The 9,807-nt window shown below is 39.1% G+C and overlaps 1 pseudogene; it reads right to left on the bottom strand.

Annotated features, from left to right (window-relative positions):
• Positions 1–8,759: 8,759 nt before the first annotated feature.
• Positions 8,760–9,093, bottom strand: LOC114207395 (cytochrome c oxidase subunit 6A1, mitochondrial pseudogene; annotated as a pseudogene).
• Positions 9,094–9,807: the final 714 nt, after the last annotated feature.

The raw sequence follows: 9,807 nt of genomic DNA, 5'->3' as shown, positions 1-9,807 counted from the left end.
GGTGGGCCCAACAGGCAGTACAAATTCAGAGGACGCTTCCAAACAGCTCTGCAGCCAGGAAAGCGTCCCCAGCAGTCACACACACTGCTCAAACCACAAACACTGCTCGCTCAATACCTTTAACTTTCCTGAAGGTTGTCCATGACTTCCTCATTGTTGGCCTCCAGGTATCCTGTTAGAACCTAACTAACTGCACCCTTTAACACTTTGGTGGAGATTTTAGTACTAAATGTAGTTATCCGTCATTCTAGAGTTCATTCCATGGCCCATTTATGCAGGGATTATGTTCGAACTGGTCTGGGTGGTCTGGGCCAGCTGGATGTCTTGTCAAGGCAATCACTATCACTTAAGGGGTGGTTTTGGTTTCCATTTGCATGAATTAAGAGATAAGCTGGAAAGAAGAGCTTAAGGGAATATATGGGACAAAAGTCAGTGAATACAAGCAGGTGGGCAGTAAAGATCAGGTATTAGGGTCTAGCTGGCCATAAAAAAGAATGAAATCTTGTCATTTGGAATGATGTGGATAGAGGTAGAGTGCATTATGCTAAGCAAAATAAGTCAGAAAGACAAATACCATATTATTTTACTCATATGTAGAACTTAAGAAACAAAACAGATGAACATAGAGTAGAAAAAAGAGAGAGAGAGGCACACCATAAAACAGACTCTTAACTGTAGAGAAAAAACTGAGGGTTGATGGAGGAGAGGTGGGTAGGAGATGGGCTAAATGGGTGTTGAGTATTGAGTGCACTTGTGATGAGCACTGGGTGCTATATGTAAGTGATGAATCACTAAATTCTACTCTTGGAAACTAATATTACACTATTTGTTACCTAACTAGAATTTAAATAAAAAGTTGAAAAAAAGAGAAATAGAAATTAAAAAGAAAAAAGACTGAGTATGACAAATTCTCTCTCTTTCAGAATATCTTTGAGCTGAGATATCAATCTTCTCCTGCCTTCAGACTCTGACTTGAACTGGAACTTGCACTTTCAACTCTCCTGGTTCTCAGTCCTTTAGACTCAGACTAGAAGTATACCATCAATCTCCCTGGGTCGCCATCTGTAGATCTTGGGAATTCTCAGCTGCCATAATGGCATAAGCCAATTCCTTAAGTCAATCATACACATATACATATAAGCATACATATATAGGCATCCCTCACTTTACTGTGCTTTGCAGATACTGTGAATTTTATAAATTGTTTGTGGCAACACTACATTGAGTAAGACTACCAGTGCCATTTTTCCAATGGCATTTTCTCACTTGTGTCTCTGTCACATTTGGTAATCTTCATTATATTTCAAGTATTTGCATTATTATTTTATTTTTATTGTGATCTATGATCAGTTGTATCTGATGTTACCATTGTAATTGTTTTGTGGGGTCATGAACCATACTCATATAACATGGCAAACTTAATAAATACTGTGTGTGTTCTGACTACTCCACCAACCGGTCATTCCTCCATCTCTCTCCCCCTTCTTGGGCCTCCTTGGTTCCTGAGACACAACGATACTAAAACTAGGCCACTTAGTAATCCTATAATAGCCTCTTAGTGTTCAAGTGAAAGGAAGAGTTAAACATCTTCCACTTTAAATCAAAAGCTAGAAATGATTAAGCTTAGTGAGTAAGGCAGGTCAAAAGCTGAAATAAGTCAAAAAGTAGACATCTTGCATCAAACTGTTAGTAAAGTTGTATATGCAAAGGAAAAGCTTTTGAAGGAAATTAAAAGTGCCACTCCAGTGAACACAAAAATGATAAAGTGAAACAGGCTATTGTTAATATAGACAAAGTTTTAGTGGTCTTGATAGAAGATCAAACCACCTACAACATTCCCTTAAACCAAAGCCTAATCTAGAGCAAGGCCCTAACTCTCAATTCAATGAAAGCTGAAAGAGGTGTGGAAGCTGCAGAAAAAAATGTTTGAATCTAAGAGAGGTTGGTTCATGAAGTTTTAGGAAAGAAGCCACCTCCATAAAAAAGAAGTACAAGGTGAAGCAGCAAGTGCTGATGTATAAGCTGAAGCAAGTTTTGCAGAAGATCTAGGTAACATAATGAATGAAAGTGGCTACACTAAGTAACAGATTTTCAATGCAAATGAAACAATCTTTTATTGGAAAAAGATTCCATCTAAGACTTTTGTAGCTGGAGAGGAGAAGTCAATGTCTAGCTTCCAAGCTTCAAAGGACAGACTGACTTGTTAGAGGTTATTGTAGCTGGTGACTTTAAGTTGAAGTCAATGCTCTTTTATCATTCCAAAAGTTCTAGGGACTTTAGGAATTATGCTAAATCTACTATTCCTATTCTCTATAAATGAAATAACAAAGCTGGATGACAGTACATCTGTTTACAACATGGTTTACTGAATATTTTAAGCCCTCTTTTGAGACCTAATGCTTACAAGAAAAGGTTCCTTTCAAAATATGACTGCTTATTGACAACACACATGGTTACCCAAGAGCTCTGATGGAGATGTACAATGAGATTCATGCTGTTTTTAATGCCTGCTAATACAGGATCCATTTTGAAGCCTGTGGATCAGAGGATAACTTTGAAATTCAATTCTTATTATTTAACAGATAACATTATTATTTAACATATTAACAATTTGTAAGGTTATAGATGCCATAGTGATTCCTCTGATGGATCTGAGAAAAATAAATATAAAACACTCTCAGAAGAATTTGCCATTCTAGATGCCATTAGGGTCATTTGTGATTCATGGGAAGAGGTCGAAATATCAACATTAACAGGAGTTTGGAAGAAGTTGATCCCAAACCTCATGGATGACTTTGACGGGTCCAAAACTTCAGTGGAGGAAGTAACTGCAGATGTGGTATTAATAGCAAGAGAACTAAAATTAGAAATGCAGCCTGAAGATGTAACTGAATTGAAGCAATCTTATGATAAAACTTTAACAGATAAGGAACTTCTTCTTATGGATAAGCAAAGAAAGTGGTTTTCTGACATGGAATCTACTAGAGAAGATTGTTGAAATGACAACAAAGGATTTATAATATTACACAAACTTAGTTGATAAAGCAGCAACAAGGATTGAGAGGACTGACTCCAATTTTGAAAAGAAGTTCTAGGAGGAGAAATGATGGCAGAGGAGTAGGGGACCCTATTTCAACCAATCCCCTGAATTGAGCTAGATATCTACCAGACCATTCTAAACACCCACAAAATCAGCCTGAGATGTAAGAAGATATATCTGGATTTCTACAAACAGAATATCTCCCATGGTTGGTCTCGAGGTATGAAGCCAGGAGCCGTGATGTTATGGGCAAATATCAGAAGATAAATGGAAGGGCGAGGGAGACTCTGGGATCCTGCACTGCTTGGGTGCAAAAGCTTCCCATGCTGGAAACAGGTCATAGACTCGCAGACTGGTAGCAATGGGGAAAGGACTTCAGGGCAGCCACCCAGACTGAAAACTGGAGCTGTGGGGACACGTGTGTGAACCAGGGGTGGCTTGCGGTTTGAGAAGCACACAGGGCAGAGATGTGCCTGGACCTGGAAGCAAGGGCTGGAAGTGCTGCTGTGGGGTGCACAACCCAGGAACCTGCAGTTTTTAACAGCACAGATAGAAATGGAGACAGTGTGGCCTGGAGAGCTCAGTGAAGATCAGACTGCAATCTCTCTATTCTGAAACAGGGGTTTAGATACATTCACTTCTGCTCTGACTCTCGGCAGAGACATAGAAAGCCACAAGGGAAAGCTGCCAGAGAACAAAAGCCCTAAAAAAACCATTTTCACGAGGCCCCCCCCACACAAGGGGCAGGGCAAGTCTGCCCAAACAGGGGTTGCTTGAATAACAGTGTGGCAGGCCCCTCCCCCAGAAGAAAGGCTGGAAGAACAAGAGGCAGACAACCCTAAGGTCCCTATAAAACAGGTGCATCTTCCTTGGGTTGTGGTCAATAACTTGGACTCTGTACATTCCCCCAACCACCCCTCAACAGAATGACTAAGAGAAGGAACCCCCAAAAAGGAAAGACTCGGAAACTGTGGCCTCTGCCACAGAGCTAATGGATATGGATATAACCAAGATGTCAGAAAGTGACTTCAGAGTAACAATTATCAAGGTGATATCTAGCCTTGAGAAAGATATTAACAACAATATAGAATCTCTAAGGGCAGAAATGAGATCTAATCAGGCCCAACTTAAAAATGCTATTAATGAAATGCAATCCAAACTGGATAATCTCATTGCCAGGGTAAATGAGGCAGAAGAATGAATTAGTGAGAGAGAGGATAAAATGATAGAAAAGAAGGAAATTGAGGTGGCATGGGTAAAACAAATTAAAACCCAAGGAATCGAACTGAGAGATTATTCACTCAATGAAACGTTCCAATATCAGAATTATTGGGGTCCCTGAGGGGTTGGAGAGAGAGAGAGAGGTCTAGAAGATATATTTGAGCAAATTGTAGCTGAGAACTTGCTTAATCTGGGGAAGGAAACAAGCATTCGTGTCCAAGAGGCAGAGAGAACCCCTCCCAAGATCAATGAGAACAGACCGATGCCACGACATATAATAGTAAAATTTGCAAATCTTAGATCCAAGGAAACAATCTTGAAAGTAGTGAGGGGGAAGAGATTTCTACGTACAGAGGGAGGAACATCAGAATAACGTCTGACCTATCCACAGAGACCTGGCAAGCCAGAAAGGGTCAGCAAGACAAATTCAGGGTACTAAATGAAAAGAACATGCAGCCAAGAATACTTTACCCAGAAAGGCTGTCAAATAGAATGGATGGAAAGAAAAGGAACTTCTAAGACCAGCAGAAAATGAAAGAATATGTGACCACCAAGCCAGCCCTGCAAGAAATATTAAGAGGGGATCTATACAAGAAGAAAGACCCCAAGAGTGATATAGATCAGAAATTTACAGAGACAATCTATAGAAACAAGGACTTCCCAGGCAACATGATGACAATAAATTCATATCTTTCAATAATCACTCTCAACATGAACGGCCTAAACACTCCCATGAAATAGCACAGGGTTACAGATTGGATAAAAAGACAGAACCCATCCATATGCTGTCTACAGGAGACTCATTTTGAACCTAAAGATACATCAAGACATAAAGTGAAGGGATGGAGAACCATTTTTCATAGCAAAGGACCTCAAAAGAAAGCTAGGGTAGCAATTCTTATATCAGACAAATTAGATTTTAAGCTAAAGACTGTAATTAGAGATACAGAAGGACACTATACCATGCTAAAAGGGTCAATCCAACAAAAGGATCTAGTGATTGTAAATATATATGCCCCCAACATAGGAGTAGCCAACTACATATGCCAATGTTAACAAAATAAAGAGACATATTGATAATAATACACTAATAGTAGGAGACTTCAACAATTCACTCTCAGCAATAGATCTAAGCAGAAAAACAAAGAAACAAGAGCTTTGAATGACACACTGGCCCAGGTGGACCTCATAGATATATACAGAACATTCCACCCTAAAACAACAGAATACTCATTCTTTTCAAGCACACATGGAACTTTCTCCAGAATAGACCACATACTGGGTCACAAATCAGGTCTCAACTGATACCAAAAGACTGAGATTATTCCCTGCATATTCTCAGACCATAATGCTTTAAAACTGGAACTCAGCCACAAGAAAAAAATTGGGAGAAATTCAAACACTTGGAAGCTAAAGACCACTCTGCTCAAGAATGTTTAGGTCATCTAGGAAATCAAAGAAGAACTTAAACAATTCATAGAAAACAATGAGAACAAAATCACATTGGCCCAAAACCTATGGGATACTGTGAAGTTGGTCCTAAGGGGGAAATACGTAGTCATCCAAGACTCACTAAAAAAAAAAAAAAATCCTGAATACACAAATTAATTTTATACACTAAAGCCCTGGAGATAGAACAAATAAACCCTAAGCCAGGCATCAGAAGAGAAATAATTAAGATTAGAACAAAGATCAATGAATTAGAAACCAGAAATACAGTAGATCAGATCAACAAAACTAGAAACAGTTTCTTTGAAACAATTAATAAGATCAATAGACCACTGTCCAGACTTATCCAAAAGAAAAGAGAAAGGACCCAAATTTAAAAAATTATGAATGAAAGGGGAGAGATCACGACTAACACCAAGGAAATAGAAACAATTATTAGAAAGTAGTATCAACAACTGCAGGCCAATAAAGTAAACAACCTAGAAGAAATGGATACCTTCTGGGAAACCTATAAACTACCAAGACTGAAACAGGAAGAAATTGACAACCTGAATAGACCAATAACCAGTAATAAGATTGAAGCAGTGATCAAAAACCTCACAAAAAAAACAAGAGTCCAGAGCCTGATGGATTCCCTTGAGAATTCTACCAAACATTCAAAGAAGAAATCGTACCTATTCTCCCAAAGCTCTTTCATAAAATAGAAAGAGAAGGAAAACATCTAAACCCATTCTATGAGGTCAGCATTTCCTTGATCCAAAACCAGGCAAAGACACCATCAAAAAGAATTTCAGACCAATATCCCTCATGAGTATGGACTCCAAAATTCATAACAAGATCCTAGCTAATAGGAACCAACAGTACATTAAAAGGATTATCCAGGGGTGCCTGGGTGGCTCAGTCCATTAAGCATCCGCCTTCATCTTGGGTCATGGTCACAGGGTCCTGGGATCAAGCCCCCCGTCAGGCTCCTTGCTCTGCAAGGAGCCTGCTTCTCCCTCCCCCTTTGCCTCTCCTCCTGCTTGTGCTCTCTTTCGCTAGCTCTGTCACTATCTGTCTCTATCAAATAAATAACTAAAATATTTAAAAATAAAAAATAAATAAATAAAATAATAAAATAAAATTTTAAAAATCATTATCCATAATGACCATGTTGGATTTATCCCTGGGATGCAAGTGTGGTTCAACATTCACAAATCAATCAATGTGATAGACAACATTAATAAAAGAAAAGAATCACATGGTTCTCTCAATTGATGCAGAAAACACATTTGACAAAATACAGCATGCTTTCCTGATTAAAACCTTCAGAGTATAGGGATAGAGGGAACATTCCTCAATTTCATAAAACCCATCCATGAAAAGCCCACAGCAAATATCATTCTTAATGGGGAAAAGCTGATAGCCTTTCCCTTAATATCAGGAAGACACAAGGATGCCCACTCTCACCACTATTGTTCAGCATAGTACTGGAAGTCCTAGCAAGAGCAATCAGACAACAAAAAGAAATAAAAGGTATTCAGATTGGCAAAGAAGTCAAACTCTCACTCCTCACAGATGACATGAGACTTCATGTGGAAAATCCAAAAGTCTCCACCCCGAAATTGCTAGAACTCATACAGCAATTCAGTAATGTGGAAGGATACAAAATCAATGCACAGAAATCAGTTGCTTTCCTATACACTAACCATGTAACTGTAGAAAGAGAAATTAGGAAATCTATTCCATTTAAAATAGCACCAAAAACCTTAGGATACGTTGGACTAAACCGAACCAAAGAGGTAAAGGATCTATACTCTTGGAACTACAGAACACTTATGAAGGAAATTGAAGAAGACACAAAAAGATGGAGAAACTTTCCATGCTCTTGGATTGGAAGAATAAATCTTGTTAAAATATCTTTGCTGCCCAGAGCAATCTATACTTTCAATGTAGGGAAAAGAAGGGGCACATACAGCTCAAGTTACATAGCAGCAATGTCCACAATAGCCAAACTATGGAAGGAGCTGAGATGTTCTTCAACAGATGAATCAGTAAAGAAGATGTGGTCCATATATACAATGGAATATTACTCAGCCATCAGAAAGGATGAATACCCAGCATTTGCATTGACATGGATAGAACTGGAGGGGATTATGCTAAGTGAAATAAGTCAAGCAGAGGAAGACAATTATATGGTTTCACTTATCTGTGGAACATAAGGAATAGCATGGAAGACATCAGGAGAAGGAAGGGAAAAATGAAGGAGAGTCAGAGGGGGAGATGAACCATGAGAGACTATGGACTCTGGGAATCAAACTGAGGGTTTTAGCGGGGAATGGGGTTGGGGGATGGGTGAACCAGGTGATGGATATTAAGGAGGGCACATATTGCATGGAGCAAAGGGTGTTATATGCAAACAATGAATCATGGAACACACATTAGAAACTAATGATCTACTGTATGGTGACTAACATAACATAATATAAATAAATAAATAAATAAACAACAGAATAAAAAAAGAAAAGAAGTTCTACTGGGAGGAAAATGCTATTAAACAACATGATATGCTACAGAGAAATTGCTAATGAAAGGAAGCATAAATCAATGTAGCAACATCATTTTCTTATTTATTGCCACAGCCCCTCCAAATTTCATCAACCACCACCCTGAAGAGTCAACAGTTTTCAACTTTGAGACAAGTCCTTCTACCAGCGAAAAGATTATACTTGACAACAGGGCAGATTATAGTTAGCAATTTTTATCAATAAAGTATTTTTAATTAAGGTATATACATTATTTTTTATACATAATGCTATTTTACTCTTAGTAGACCTCAGTATAGTGTAATCAATTTTTTTGTTTGTTTTTTGTTTTTCGTGGACCAATCTAAGTTATTTATTTAAGCCATCTCCTACCATAAGCAAAGGGATGGAAGATCCATATACTGGTCATCATTTGATACAAGTAGGGAAGGTGAGCTTAAGGTCCCATAGACTTTTCTGTCCGTGTGCAGAGTCATGGTCTAAACCAATGCTGTAGTCCCCCTGGGTGGTGGTCCAGGTTCTCTTTATTCATCTTCATAGCCGGTTGGAAGTGAATTCACGTGAGAGTTATGGAATAGAGTATGATTACCATCTCCCCAGGGAAAGGGCTTGGACCTGATGCGGAGATGGTGGTAGGCAACGAACTCGGGTCTCTCATGCTCTGTGATGCCACTTCAGGAAGACATTCAGCATGCTCACATCCATGCCAGAGAGCACTACGACGTAGGTGAGAGCCTTCCACATACGAGCTGAGTCCTTCTCGCTGTGGGCACCACTTGACATGGACCGCCCCAGCTGTGCCCCAGACCGACCTAGCAGCCCAGACAGATGGGACACAGCTACCACTGCCACTGCCATTTTAGATAGTGTAAACAACTTTTACATGCTCTGGGAAACCAAAAAAAAAATAATTTTGCTAATTATTACAACATCCACTTTATTGCAATGGTTTAGAACCAAACTTCCAATATTTGTAAGGTATGCTTTAGACACACAGATATACAATCTTCTATTGGCTGTGTTTCTCCAGAGAACCCTGAGTGATACAGATCTTGATACCAGGATGAAGTCCTTAAACATTTAAGTCACATATTTGTGTTTTCAGGGCCTGCTTGGACCTGATCATGTATATATCACCTCCACTTGGTGATGGATTGTTGGTGCACACATTGAAGTTTATGTCTTGCTGGGTGAGATAAAACCCAGTTCATGATGGACAGCTCAGATAACATGGTAAGAAGGTAGCCCATGGTTAAACATTCAGTCTACTAAGGTCCAGTAGCCAGCCAAGAGCATTTCTCAAAAGCATATTAATTATTCATGGATGATGTCAAGGCTTTGATCCAAAAACCTATTGTCCTGCACTCCAATTCAACTATGGCACCTGCCAAATACCCAAACATTGTACCTAACTGCCAATGACACTTTTAGCAACAATGCATCTACTGAATTATATGGCTGAGTGACAGAGCAGCTTGCATCTTATTGTGGGACCCACTCAAAAGTAGCAGGCTTTTTGGCTCACTTGGAAAATTAATGAGTCATAGCCAAACACATCTGCCATAAGAAGTG

The sequence above is a fragment of the Eumetopias jubatus genome, unplaced genomic scaffold (assembly GCF_037043125.1).
Source record: "Eumetopias jubatus isolate StellerSeaLion01/CBP00866 unplaced genomic scaffold, mEumJub1_p1.0 scaffold_11, whole genome shotgun sequence".
Taxonomy (NCBI): domain Eukaryota; kingdom Metazoa; phylum Chordata; class Mammalia; order Carnivora; family Otariidae; genus Eumetopias; species Eumetopias jubatus.
The sequence above is the reverse complement of the archived record's forward strand: the minus strand, read 5'-3'. Positions and strand labels throughout refer to the sequence as shown.